This window comes from Parus major, chromosome 3 (assembly GCF_001522545.3).
Source record: "Parus major isolate Abel chromosome 3, Parus_major1.1, whole genome shotgun sequence".
Taxonomy (NCBI): domain Eukaryota; kingdom Metazoa; phylum Chordata; class Aves; order Passeriformes; family Paridae; genus Parus; species Parus major.
The window spans coordinates 109,104,062-109,119,299 of record NC_031770.1 but is presented as its reverse complement, the minus strand read 5'-3'; positions in this window follow the sequence as shown (position 1 = coordinate 109,119,299).

Below are 15,238 nucleotides of genomic sequence, written 5' to 3'. Positions count from 1 at the left end.
AATTGATTTCATTATTAGACCAAAAGGTTCAGCAGTAATTCCCAATTTAGTTACTAGGGACAATCTAAAGTCTAGTTCTGACCTTTCCACACTACTTTTTTGCCCTCTCAGTGCCACCACACTCAGCAGATATTTTCTTTCAGCTCTTAGGCACCAATCATCAATTCCAGGACTCTCAGCACAGACTTAGAGGTACTTCACTCATGTTATTCAGAGTTCTCTCCTTATTCTATTTCCCTCTGAATTAAAGCTGCAATTCTGAAAGGTCAAGTTCTCAGATGTAAATAAAATATTGTTCCTATGACACATTCATATAAGTCCAAGAGGAGTCATCAATCACTGCTGGTTGATTCAATACAGTTACAGCAATTTTAGGTCCTTATAAAACAATTCATTTTGCATTTCCAGTCTAGGCAAAGGTCATCATATCTAACTTTTCCAATACCAAAATTAGGCATTTAGTCTGAAGTAGTCAGCTATGCTCCTGCTGCAGTTGAAAGGAAACAGATATGAAATATCAAGAAATAAATAAAATCTAACTAAAGGAGGCACCAGTTCTGTCATGTGATGAATTGTTCTCCCTGGGATCTAGTCTCTCCTTGCTGACCATCAGAGCCTGTCTTCACAGATAACTTAGTGAAGGAAGATTATTTCTATGAAAGAACAGTTCAGTGAAATAGGTCAAGGGTTTAATTGCTTTTTTACATGATACAGACAGTCTTGAAAGCTTTCTTATCATACTAGTAATTTCAATGTAAAATAATAATAATTAATATTATTATTGTTATTACTATTTAATCTTAGTGTTGTTAGGGTTGGAAGGGACCTGTAAAGTAATTTGGTCCATCCCCTCCTCAATGAGCAGAGACATCTTCACCTAGAGCTGGTTTCTCAGAGCTCTATCCAACCTGACCTTGAATATTCTCAGAGATGGATCCATTTTCAAACCCATTTTCTGTCTTCCTGATTTTATAATGAGATTAGGTCATGTTTCTGAGATCCATGGGTTCTTGGTGCCTGGAATACACTGAATTCTCTGCAGTGTTCTACAGCTTCCACTACTGCTTCTTTGCATGGCACATATTTATCTTGTTGTGCATTATCCCAAAGCCCTGAAATCTTTGGGACAAAAGGCATCTCAGTTCCAGATGGAGACTCAAGGAAAAAATGTCCAAAATGAGCATGGCTGACTCCAGGGAGGAAACATCTTCCAGTGCTACCAGGAGGTCTCTGTGTGGGAAAGACTAGATAAATCAGAATGCTCCTGCTTCAGGAGGCAAATTTTGTGTCCAATACTAACACGTTGTTGTTCAACTCTAAATGAGGCTTCCACTCCTCACACAGAGAAGAAACCACAATATCCATAATAAAATCCATGAGGCTGAATGATAAACTCTAATATAATAAAGATATACCAAGAGCTCCTGGATAAAGGATGGACGTACACTTCCAATCTTTGATGTATTTCTCCCCTTGATCTCCAATACTAAATACTAAAATATAGAAATACATATAAAATACTGAAATAAGATATGTAAATAAGAAAGATAAGAAATATGTACAGAAATAATAAGAAAATTCATAGAATCATGGAACTATTTATGCTGGAAAAGACCTCTAAGACCATTTAGTTCAAGCATTAACCCAGCACTGCCAAGGCCACCCCTAAACCATGTCCCCAAGTGCCCCACACAGCTTTTGAGCACCTCCAAGGATGGTGATTCCATCACTTCCCTGGGCAGCTTCTTCCAATTCCTGACAAACCTTTCAATGAAAAAATCCTTAATATTCAATCTATGTCCCTCCTTGTGCAGCAGGAGACCATTTTCTCTCTTCCTGTTGTTTGTTCCTTGGGAGCAGAGCCCGACCCTCCCTGGCTGTCCCCTCCTGTCAGGAGTTGTGCAGAGCCAGAAGGGCCCCCTGAGCCTCCTTTTCTCCAGGCTGAGCTTCCCCAGCTCCCTCAGCTGCTCCTCATCAGAGCTGTGCTCTGGTCCTTTCACCACTTTCATTGCCTTTCTTTGGGTATTCATGTGTGTAAATAATGTATAAATTAAAAATATGTAAAAAAAGGAAATACATAAATTAAGGAAAAATGCTCCATTGTCTTCAGTGGACCTAAGGAACACTTTATCTGATCAAGACACCTCCCTGGCAAGGTCATCACTTCTCATCCTTCAACATTTCACACTATGTCCTCTTATTGATACTTTGATTTTTCCTGGAATTGATGCATTCTTTCCTTTTCTTTGACATTTCCTCTTTTCTTTCTTTTCTTTAACTACTAAAATTTAACCTAAATTTTTCTGCCAAAGCTTAAATACGTTACATCTTGCTCTGTCTTAGGTGACTAATGAGAATAATTATCAAACTATTTTTCAATGTGAATTATCTACTCAGGCTAAAATAAATCCACCAATCTCATTTTCAGTGAAAATTCTGAGCCTGACCAACAATTGCAGTCCCTGAAGTGAAATAACAGGGTTTTATTTACTAAGGTCTTCAGTCTATTCACTGGTTTTTATTGGCATTGAAATAACATTTGGGCAAGATTATATTGCATATCTCCTTTTTATTTTTATTTTTTTTCTTCCTAAGTGTGGCTGTTTAAAAGCCCATAATTAAAAAGCCTCTGCTAATACTCTGATATTGCCACCAGGATAAAAAAAAGATTAGTGCCAGCATTCTGGGCTGGCATGTGCATACTATTGAACACACACTCACTGGAATGCTCATTCCCAGAAAAAAAATAAAAAAATATTAAAAAATAGGATTCTTTTCAAGGTGCTCCAAGCACCAACCAAAGCACTGGATCTTTGTGCTGTCTTGGCACAGAGACTCTCTCAGCTGGTGTAAAACTGGTGCACCTGGCTGTTATGTCAGCCTTTCCCTTAACATAGCTTAAAAATCAGCTGTTCTAATGCTCATCTGGGATGTGATTCAGCCTTTTACAACACAGCACTTTCCCACTTCTCTGGGTTACTCTTTGCAAGGGCTGACAAAGGCAGGCCTTGATGTGTTGTGTTAGGACATAAATGTTACTGTGATGGAGAAGAAATATGTACAATTAAAAAAACTGTATTTAATATTGTTGTGTCTCCATACATACCCTCCACAGTAAATCAAATGTTCCTGGAGAGGGGAGAGCAACAGGCTCAAATACCACTAGGGATAAAAAAATGGGAGAGAAAACAGCTGGGTGTGCAAACTGAGTGTTTAAAATAATGATTCCCTTACAACAACTGCCTTTCTTCCATTGGGCCAAGCACTTTAAGCTCTCATAACAAGGGGTGAAGAGGTAAAACAGGCTGGAGTCCAATTCATTGTCCAGCATCAGGAAAGGTCTGGAGTCAAGATGGGCATGCCAAGGAGCAAGGAGGGACCTTCCTGCCAGAGCCACAGGAATTCCACTTCATTTTGTCCTGACCTGAGAGTGCTGCAGAGCTGGCCCTGGACACGACGGCTTTGCTGAGTCTGACCAGGTGTTTGCACCTTCTCTGTCTTGAAAGGTTCCAGACCTGGAACCTTGGGAGTACAAACAAATCTTGCAAATACCACAAAGAATCTGTGGCTGCCCCAACCCTGGCAGTGTCCAAGGCCAGGTTGGATGGGGCTTGGAGCAACCTGGGATAGTGGAAAGTGTCCCTGCCCATTTTTGGGGTTGGAACTGGATGAGTTTTAAGATCCCTTCCAAGCCAAATCTTCCTAGGATTCTATGATTCTTTGACTCTATGACTATGTTTTTGCCAACATCCTGATTTTTTTTAACTTTTTCTTTTTTTTAGCAAAATAAAATGAAATTAAAATGTCACTTTTGAGTAATTTAAAAGCTATAATTTGGCTGTTCTTTATTATGGAGTTTCTTGTCTGACTTTCTCTTAATTTTATATAGAAAAAAATGTTCAAATCCTACACCTTAATATTATCACAACAAATTTGATATTTTTTGTATTCTAATTAAGCTTTTTAAAAATAAAACCTTGTTCTTGTGAAGCAGACATAATTTCAAAACTGTAAAATTAAAGGACAGCTATAGCACGAATCTTTCCCAGCTATGCTGTCAGTTCTGTTGCTGCATTTACAAAAGGCATTACTTAAATAAGAAAGTTTTTAGCATAGCAGGAGACTTCACAGAGATTTTGTAATGTTCAGGACCTGGATAATCACAAGTTTAAACATATGTAGTGTCCAAACCAAAATACTTGTTAAAAGAACAGAAAAATACATAGAAAAAGAGAAGCAGCTCTCAAAAAGAGTTTTCATTTATACAGTGACTCTGAATTCACTGGATTGTTTGATGCAGAAAGACATCTTCAGTGACAGCATAAAACTGCTTTTCCATGGATTAAAAGACACCAAATATAATTTAAAAGTAATAGACATGCTTTAATTTCAGTTCCAAGATAAAAATAAAAGCAATTAATGCAAGTTTTTGTCACCTCAATGTAAATGAGAAAGACCCCCGAGAGCTCAACAGAATTATTCCAGATTTTCACTGATATAAATCAAACCAGGATTTCGCTCATCTTACTTGAACAGCATTAAAATGCAACTTCAAATTACTCAGTTGCTCAGACATGTTTATCAACACTGAGTATCATCTCATCTACAGGGCTCAGTAAAAAAAGGTTTGTATCAAGTTCAGAACTTCCCTGCATGAAGGGCTGTTCCTACCATTAAAAAAAGACCAGATCTGCCCTGTTTGCAGTGTGAATAAACGAGCCAGATAAAAATCAGGGATAAGGAAATGATATTTTGTCCCCTTTTTTTAAAGATCATGGAATGAAGCACACAGCAATTAAATGTTGTAGCCAAGGTCACATTGGGATTTGCAATCCATAGCACAGTGAGGTTTTGAGCCCTCGTTTCAAGCTTCACATCCAAAGAAATGATTTTTTGTTATTATTGTTTTTGTGGCATAAAGCATTTGTGTTGGAGATTTTTTGTGGTTAGCATACAACGTGTCAAATGCAATTTTAAAAATTATATACCTCAACAATTTTCTGCTTCCTTAATGTATACTGGTGTTTGGGTTTTTTCCTTCAGAGTGACCATATTTTATTTTTCTTTCTTTCTTCTTCCTTTTGGGGGAGGGCTTTTTTGCTTAGGTATCAAATTGCAATCTCACATAAGCCCAAATAAAATAAAATAAAATACAATAAAATAAAATAAAATGGCTACCTAAATACCATTACCTGGAATTTTGAAACATTAAGACTTCAAAAGGGTTAATTAATTACATTAGCTGTGTCATTATCCTGACAACATTCTGCCTTAGGGCATATAGATCTATTCAGCTGCTGAGTTTGAAAGAGCTGTGTCCTTCTCTCACAGAAGAAAATTCATCAGACATTAAAAACATAGTCATTAGCAGAACATATTGTTTTCTCTCCACCAGATTGAGGAACATCAGATGGACTAATCAAAACAAATATTAAATAAATATTTCTCTTTTTGAAAAAACATGGAACCCAGAATTTGTCATGAGATCAGAACAGATTTTTATCATGAGTTGAAACTGCTTAATATTTACTGATTGTGGAGAACCAAACTAGCCACAGCCTTACATATTTGTCATCAAAAATGGGTGTAAAATTCTCCTGTGCTAGCATGAAAAAATGTTATCAGTTTTAACAGGTGTAAATAACTGTACACAGTGCAGCTCGTATTAATATAGAAAAAATGGTAAAATAAGGAAAGGACAACAAAGATGCTTAAAGGTATGAAATGGGTTCCATGTAAAGGGAGATAAACTGAAATAAATCTCTGCAGCCTGGAGAGACTAATTGTTTCAGGATGGGACAGAAGTCTATGAAATCATGACACTCATGGAGGAGGCAAATAAAGAAAAAATATTTGCTATTCCTTGTAATACAAAATCTAGTAGGTATCAAATAAAGTTATCTGAAGGTGGGCTCAAAATGATTAAAGGAGAGTACTTTTTCACACAGCACAAAATTAAACTATGAAACTCATTGCCACGGGATGTTGGGATGTGAATGTCATAAGTTTTCACAGGTTCAAAAAGCAATTAGATACAAACATGGAAGGAAAACCCTTCATAGACTATGAGAGACAAAGGAATAACCCCCAGGTCAGGAAATTGCATAGCCACAGATTGCAGAAGGCTGGAAAGCTCAAATGTGGGAACATCAATGCATATTTTCCTTTTTATGCTCCTTCCTAACAAGCAGTCAGAAGTGGGCATTGCTGGAGACCAAAAAGCTGTCTCTACAGTCTGTGGTCTTACTGAATACATCTTCTTTTACAAACCAGTTGAGAATTAGTCTAAAAATATTAGCCCTAGAGTCAGAGGAAATATTTTTTAATTACAAACATATCCTATGGTTTCGTGTGGTGCTGCAGTTCTAGAACAGACCCCTGTGGATTCATCCTTTTTGCAGCACTATGAGGAGCCACATGATGAGGAACACATCACATGCTCACGATAATTTGGGAAGATCTTTCCTGTCAGAACTTGAAACTTCAGCCACGACTGTTGGAAACTCTTTCATCTGTGTCATATCACAGGATCCTAGGTTGGGACCACAGTGGCTCATCTGGTCCAACCTCCCTGCTCAAGCAGGACACAGGGATTGAGTCCAGACAGTTCTGGAATATCCCAAGTGAGGAGACTCCACTCCTTCTCTGGACAATCTGCTCAGGGCTCAGTCACTGCACTGGGAAGTTCTTCCTCCTGTTCAGGTGGAACTTGCTGGGATCAATCCCTGCCCGTTCCTCTGGTGCCATTGCTGGATCCCCATGGAGCAGAGCCTGGGCCCTGCTCTGAGCCCTCCCTGCTCACAGGGACACCCAGGGATGAGGTTCCCTCTCAGGATCTCTCTCCTCTCGAGGCTGAACAGCCCCAGCCCCCTCAGCCTTTCCTGGGCAGGGAGATGCTCCAGTCCCTCCATCATCTTTGTCACTGGGCACTGCACCCATTCCAGGAGCTCCAGGTCTCTCTGGTCCTGAGGAGCCCAGAACTGGACACAGCACTCCAGATGTGCCTCCAGGGCTGAGCAGAGGGGCAGGATCCCCTTCCTTGGTCTGTTGGCAATGTTCTTCCTGATACAACCCAGAAAACCAAAAGAAGTGTTATATATCTGTTGTGATGTGAACAATCATTATGCATTTCTCAGAAATCCTTCTTAAAGAAACAAAGAAACAAACAAAACCAAATGAAAATAAAAAACCACAAAAAGCCAAAATAGCAAACACAAAGCAAAACCAAACCAAAACAAAAAAGAAAACATAAAAAAAGAAAAAAAAGAAAAAAAACAACCCAACTACAAAAAAAAGGGCCATTTACGAGATATCAGGGACCTAAAACTGATTCAAGGTTTAAAAAATAATTTAAATTACATTTGTTTTGGTTTGAACTGAACAAAAGCTGCCCAGTTATAGGCAGTTGCACCCCAATGCTGTTAATGACTTCTTGAACTCTGACATGAAATAAATCTCTCAATTATATAAAAATCAAGCAAATCTAAGTAACATTTATGATATTGGAAAAAAGACATTGTCTTGACAGCAGGGCCATTCCTCAACAAAGTTCAGAACCTTATAAACTGCTGCAAAAAGTGTTCCTAATTTTTTATAAGAGTACCAAACCAGATGCATTTTCCCAAATATTAATCAGAGTCAACTTTAAATGTGGGAATGTTGCCCTTGTAATTGACAGAAATTATACTATAAAAGCTGAACATATGCACCAGATTTTTTAGTTTTCCTTTTTATTATTGTTTAGAGATGTAAGTATAAACTCTGATATTCCAGTGGTGTAAATTCTATGACTATAAAGAAATCTAGAAATCACAAGGTCTAGAAATCTAGAAATCATAAGATTTCTATAGGAAGAAAATTTGAAGATAAAAAGATTAAACTGAACACCAAATCTACTTCACAAATGTACCTTACAAAACTATTGAAAAGGGGAAATAAATGACTGGTCTCATAAACAGTGAATTTTGGATTGGTAGTTGATAAAAAAGGAATTGAGAAGGACCCACCACCAGCACATAGGAACTGGAGTACAGTAAATAAGCATTAAGGTTGATTAAGCAAATCTACAGACCTGTAGAATAAACTTTATTAAGAGTTTATACACCTCTGTTCTCATACACACAATCTCCACATGATCCCAGACATGAGATTTGAAACATTTGTATTTTCTAATTTTGTTGTCTCCTGATTCATCCCAAAAAACCTTTTGTTGAAAAGCTTTTTCTTTTTAATTTATCACTGAAAATCAAAGTCATGCCATGAGTCAAAACCTCTGAATCCACCTTAAACTGTCAGTGAGGGAATGTGCTGCTCCAGCCCATCCCTTCATCCCTGAATTATGCAGCCTGAGTTGATTTACAAAGGTCTTTTGGTCACTGACAAGCGCTGGAGGCTCAGTTCAGGTGTCTCACGGATACACCAAGTGTAATTTGAGAAGCCAAAGGTATCCTGAACATCTGCAGGGGCCAGCTAGATCTAACTCAGCACTTCTGGGGGATGTTACCACCTCTGGATCCTTGCTTGAATCTCTGCATATCAAATGGCACTGGAATCTGAACCGAGTGCTTTGAGAGATTTACAGACAAATGCCTAACTCTCCTTGATAGTCAAAAAAGGTATCAGGACTCCAGATGGCCTGATATTTATTTATTTATCTATTTATCTATTTATCTATTTATCTTTCCTTCTTTTGCAGGTTTTGACCACCACACATCCTCTGTGAATGTTTTCTCCACTTAAGTAAAACAGACTGGGCAGAGTTCAAGAACCATTTGGTCAATACTCTCAGGCACACAGTGGGATTCTTGCTGTGCCCTGTGCAAGGTCAGGAGTTGGGCTCCTGTGGTGCCTGTGGGTCCATTCCAGCTCAGAGTATTCCGTGAAATAAAGCTGCCTCAAGGTCTCTAGATGGACATCTTCAACATTGTCTCCCCATCAAACTTCTACCTTCTCAAAATGGAAGGGCAGCATATTCCATCCCACTGGACAGATCTGTCCAGTTCGTTTTATGGATGTCTTCATCTACTGCCCCCTGAAAGGAGGCTGGAACCCTGTGGGGCTCAATCTCTCAGCTAACAAGTGATGGGACAAGAGGAAAATGCCTCAAGTTGCACTGGAGAGGTTTAGATTGGCTATTAAGCAAAATTTCTTCACTGAAAGAGCAGTCAGGTTTTGGAAAAGGCTGTCCAGGAAAGTGATGGATCACCATCCATGGAAGAATTCACAAGGTGTGTGGATGTGGAACATCTTCATAGGTGGTAAATCACTTCTGTGCAAATAACTAACTCATGAGTACTTTCATTCTCATGTTTTTAAGGACATTCAAATAGTTGAATAGTATATTTAGCAGATCTCATAGAATCCTGGAATTTCAGAATGGTTTGGGTTGGAAGAGACTTTGAAGATTCCAATCCACTGCCATGGGCAAGGACACCTTTCACTAGACCAGGTTCCTCTACTCCCTGTCCAGCCTGGCCTGTGTGGAACTCCACAAAGGATGAATTGCATTTAGAATCTGTGGGCTTGGTGGCTTACAGATCTGACAGCAGAAAATTACTGGTTATTTCCTATAGTAAATGATGTGTGAATTTAGCTGCAATGTATGGAAAATTAATAACTTCATAGTACTTTGTGGGGAATGGGAAGATACACATGGCTGTGATTCTCTTTCTTTCCTCCTCTTGTTGCTTTTCTTCTGGTAATATATTGAGAAAAAAATGAAATATTAAGCAGAAATATTCTAGAATGGCTTTCTGTTTCACCAGGGGATGACAGATGAAGTGGAGAAGATACCTGTTGGATTTATGGAGCCAATCCATCAGCCCCTGCTTGACCCACAGCTGTCATCTCCCTAGCAATTAATATTTACCACTTGTAAATGCCTTCAGCCAGGGAGAGTGGAGAGGCAAGAGGAGGTAAGGCAGGGAAATACCTAAATGGGAGTTTTTTGTGAGGAATTGCAGGGAACACAGTACATCATGAGGTAATTACAGCTCGTCCTGTCCAAGTGTTACTCTGCAATGGTGAATTATAGGCACGAGGCTGCAGCACTTCACTTTCTTACTTGTAACTAAATCAGAATCCTTTTAAGTTTTAATTAATCTGCTTAGCTTTAGTTGTGAGGGAACAGGGGAGTGGGGAAGGAAGGCAGATTAACCCTTCAGCTGACAAGGACTTTCACAGTGTCTCCTCTTGGGCTATTTTTCCCTTAAGCACCTGAGGGAGACAGCATTATCAGTCTGACGTGGGGGCCCATTAGGCTGTGATTTTTTAATTTTTTTTTTTAATTTGCCAGTGTCTGGTTAGTTCTCTCTATTTCATTATCAAAAACCAATTAATTTTCCGTAAAAGCATCAAATTAATTACAAAATACTATGGAAATATAAAGAATGGAGGAATTTCCCTCTTCTCTCCTCCTACCCTTGCCTCATTATGGGAAATATGTTGGGCCCCTTGGCAGCAAAGCCCTATTAAAGAGCTACAGACTGTCTAGCTCCTCATTTAAAATTCTCTTGGCAGTGTCAGGAGGCCTGTGTGATGGGGGTAAGTCCATTTCCACCCACAGAGATCATTTTCCAATTCCCCAGCACGGAGAAATACAGCCATAGGATCATTAGAAGTGGGGCTGGAAGAGACCTCAGGAGGAAACCCAGTCCATGTCCTCTACCTGTTCACCAAAGCTTCCAGGCAGGGACACACTGCAGCCTTTCCATGTGCTGTTTTTGCAATGATCCATTTCATTAGAGAGGTGTCCTTACTGAAGTTTTTGTTCAGAATTTCTTCTTCCATACTCACTGAATATAATGAACACTTTTTCTTCTTTATCTCTGATATCTAAGTGTTTGAATACTGTTAATATTCCTTCATTAGTCTTTACTTCAGACAATTTTCCCCCTCTTCTTTCTGCCTTTTCCTTGCAGGTAACGTTCACTGGGGATCTTCTCTGAGAGGTTAAAGTCACAATGGGAGGAATGGAATTCATCTACAGCTTGACTGCCCCCAAACATGACTCTGACCATGACTCAGACCTATGACTCAGATGCTTAATCAATGTTCAGTGCTATTGGGATATTCTTACCTGTGCTGCAGCTGCCAGGCCATTTCATTGCCATTATCCTCATCTAAAATAGCAGTAGATCCCAATGTTCAGACAAGGGCATTGTGCCCCTCATAGGTGTCTATAAACTTGAACAATACTCAGTGGAAATCCCACCAGTGCAACATTTTGAGTCCAGAAGCAGAGATTGGGTTGTCCAAATTGAAAAGTTTGCTTAACAGTAGAACCACTTTCTGTTCATCTTTGGTTTAAATATCAGTGAGATCTCTTGGCTTTAATGGAAGCTTATACAGCTGGTACTTATATAGAGAAACACAGAATTCCATTTGTCTCTGTCTATGGCAGGGGTTGGAACCAGATAAACTCTAAGGTCCCTTCCATCCCAATCCATTCTATGATTTTATGATTCTGTGGATCAGTGTCTAGTTCTGACTGCTAACATAATTCAGGTAGTAGTACATATGTACATATGTAATACAAACGTAGTAAGGTCACAGACACTGAGATGTGAGGGAAAGAACACCAGGTTTCAGAGCTTTTCACAAAATGTAGACTCCTGGGTCTGGAATTCTGAAAATTTCAGAACCTTTGTGTTTTCAATTCTGCTTGGAGAAGATTGACATTTAATGTCTCTGAGGTCTTATTAAGGATCTTTACTAAGGATGAGTGGATGGAATTGCCTTCACAGGAATTGCTAAATGTGAGTATAATCTCCCCATTATACCCTCTCAATGCTGTATCTGCAGCAGAGATGAATTTAAGTCATGCCAGAGTAGATACAACTCTGTTTTCTGATTTGGATCTACCTCACATAACACTGGTTATCCCTCCTGACAAGAACTATTCAAAAATGGTGCAATCCCTGTGTTTAGGTGGACAGTGGAACTGAGATATCTGGGAGGGGTGAAATATGTGTTTGCTCAAAAAAAAAAAAGATTTGCCATTTTGATTATCCCTAAATGTTATAATCTTGATCACCATAACTAGTGCAAAAGGTTCACTGTGTTCTGGTTAAACTTGCATTTATATTGATCAAATTATATTGACCTCATTCCTAAACTCCTTTGATTTTGTGTCTTTTATATAACAAAGGTACAAAGTGCTGAATGAAGAATGCTCATTGCCAAAAAACCCCATTGCTCTGACCCCAAAACCCATTATCTCAAGGCAACCTCAACTTTCCAGTAATGTAGCAGCCCTATCTCATTTTATTTTTGCTCTGAATGCTCCTCATAGGCCACAATTTAAGCAACAGGAGTATGTGGAGCCCTGAAGCCCTACAGCAGAACCATCTCCATTTGGCAGCTGATACATTCCCCTTAAGGCTGTCAGAGCACAAGTAGCTCAAACACTGAGAGGACTTCAGGAAAAACTGAATGTTGCCTCTGTAAGATTTGGGTGTTTTCTGGCAGCACAGGGAAGGTGAAGATTAAAAACCTCTGGAGATCTGAATTTCCTGATCCTGCTTCTACTCAAATGGTGGGGATTTCCAAAAGGTCACTCCTATGAGTGGCATTTATCCATTGTGTCTTTCCCCAGGGTAGTAATAATAAAGGCTAATCAAGACCTGAAGGCAAAGCAAAACAGGGAGTCCTGGCCATTCTCTGGCCATTCCCAGACTGCTGTGATCCTGACAATGAGGATAAAGTTGTGAGATAACGGAATGATGCTGTCATTGGTCCTAGAATGGTCCATAACCCACCCACTTGACCACTGCCCCTACAGATTCTTATAGCAGAGCTAAGGAAATCCTCAATGGTATTCAAGATACCTGATAAATGTGGACAAACTATGTTAATTTTGGCAAAACACAGGAAAACATAACTTTGGAAGAAGGCAAGCGAAGAGAAGAAGGTGGAAGTTGCAACATTCCTGTTGAGTAGTCAAAGGAATTTACTGCCACAGAGAAGAGTTTTGCATCCTTTGTGTCTGTTCTGGTGAACTGTGAAGTTTCCTTTAAGCTACACCATTTTGTGCAAAGGCCCTGTGTAAAGCCAAGTGCACTTTAGTGACAAGTTTGTTCAATGGCAAAAAGGTCATCTCTCCTTTATTAAGAGAAAATAAAATAGACAATAATATGTAAATTAGCTATGTTCTCTAATTAATAGTCAGCAGTCAGGAACTGGTGCTTCTAGAGCTCCAATTGTCTGAGATATTTCAGATGTTTGCCAGGAGAAAGGTGAGCTAAATCTTTGGAGCATCTTTTCAGCACCACTGATCCTAAAAGGAACCCAGGGTGTGGCTCAGATCTGGATGTTGGTCTATCAGACAGACAAAGTTATATGAGAGCAATCCATGTCTAAAAATACAATTATATCTATTCCAGTGCTACTTGAACTTGCCTCTATATAAAAACTAAAGGATAATAATCTACATTTAATCCTATTTGAAAAATGCTTCAGAAATTATTATTCATAGAATGAATAACTGGAAGTTATGAGAAATGAATAACTGGAAGTAGAAATATCAATAAATACAAACTGCACTAGCTTATGACCTAGGGAAGTCTCTAAAATAAGACTCAATCTTCAGTTTCTGCAGCTCCACTCACTCCATTGAGATGGGCAGATTTATACTAGCTAAAGATTAGGATCAAAATATAAGCCTAACATCTTTAAATGCTTTAATTATTTATCCAAGGTTGTTTTGACTTGCCCTGTGCAGTTGGCTGTGAGTCAGAGGAAGCTCTAAGTAGTATATTAGCAATTATTAGCTAGCTTAAGCTTTCACTGCATATTAGGAATCAAATCAGACACTTTTATTCTTTTAATTATTATGTTTTAGAGAATGGAACAAAATTTCTAATTTAGCTGTGTAAAATAAAAGGCTAAAACAGCGCTTTGGGTAAAAATGTCCTATTTAATGCCTGCCAGTATTTGGGGAGGGAAAAAAAAAGTAAGGGAAAAAGCATGGAGAAGCATTTTCCAGCTTCAAAGAATTGCATAAACATTGGCTGATGGTTCCTTCACCATTTTTTGCTCATATTTGATGATGGAAAGTCATATTCTTGAGGGTACAGTGTCAAAAGCAGCTTCAAGACATCAACTGAACTTTTACCTTGCATTTTCCTTGAATTACAGAATGCTTTGGGTTGGAAGGGACCTTAAAGATAATTTAGTTCCAACCCTTCTGCCGTTGGGGGTCTCCTGAGCAAACTACTGTAGTGAAACAATTTAGTTTATGGTCTGGAAACATGAATGAACTTCAGCAATGTTAAATATCGAAATATTCACCACTAACCCACATCCCCAAGTGCAACATCCTCATGTCTTTCAAATTCCATGGGGTGGCTACTCCTCTACTTGCATGAGTACCCTGTGCCAGGGTTGGACAACCCTTTGAGTGAAGAAATTTTCCCTAATATCAAACCTAAACCTAAACTTCCCCTGGTGCAACTTGAGGGCATTTCCTGTTATCCTGTCATTTGTTACCTGGGAGAAATGCTACACTTTTAGCCTGTCCACACTGGCTAAAGTGGTCTTTGGAACTTGTGTTCAGCTCTGAAATGCAAAGGAAGAGGTCAGCATAGGTTCAGCCATAAAAGGGAACTTAAGTGAACCTGTTCTCTGGGACGTTCTGCAGTGAGTTTAGGAGCAGCTGGTTGTGGAGCTTAGAAAGAAAAACAAAGCTCTACCTCCACAGGCCTTTCTAAAGAGATTGACTCATATCCCTGAGATTGGTTTCTTCAGGTACCTGTACACAGACAGGCAAGGCCATTAGCATCTTAGATCAGCTTCATCTGTACTTTCCATGGGTGTATTTTCAACACAAAATACATTTTCAAGACAAAATACATTAATCTATTGATGTACAGGCAAGAAAAGCACCATATCTGGTACTTTATCAAATAAGATGTATAGATGTTTTGAGATTTACAAATAGCACTGACAAGATACCACAGGATGACTAGCAAGAGGAAGCTAAAAGTAGGATACACTTTCATCTTGGTGTGACCTATCAGGGCATAATAATATTGCAGAAATAAAAGTTGCTGTCTTGATGTTTCCAAAAACTGAATTCAAAATGAGACCAGAAAAGGCCAGGAAACAACACATGAATGGTTGACTAGATTGCCAATAGTCCAACTGGACTATTCTATTCTATTCTATTCTATTCTATTCTATTCTATTCTATTCTATTCTATTCTATTCTATTCTATTCTATTCTATTCTATTCTATTCT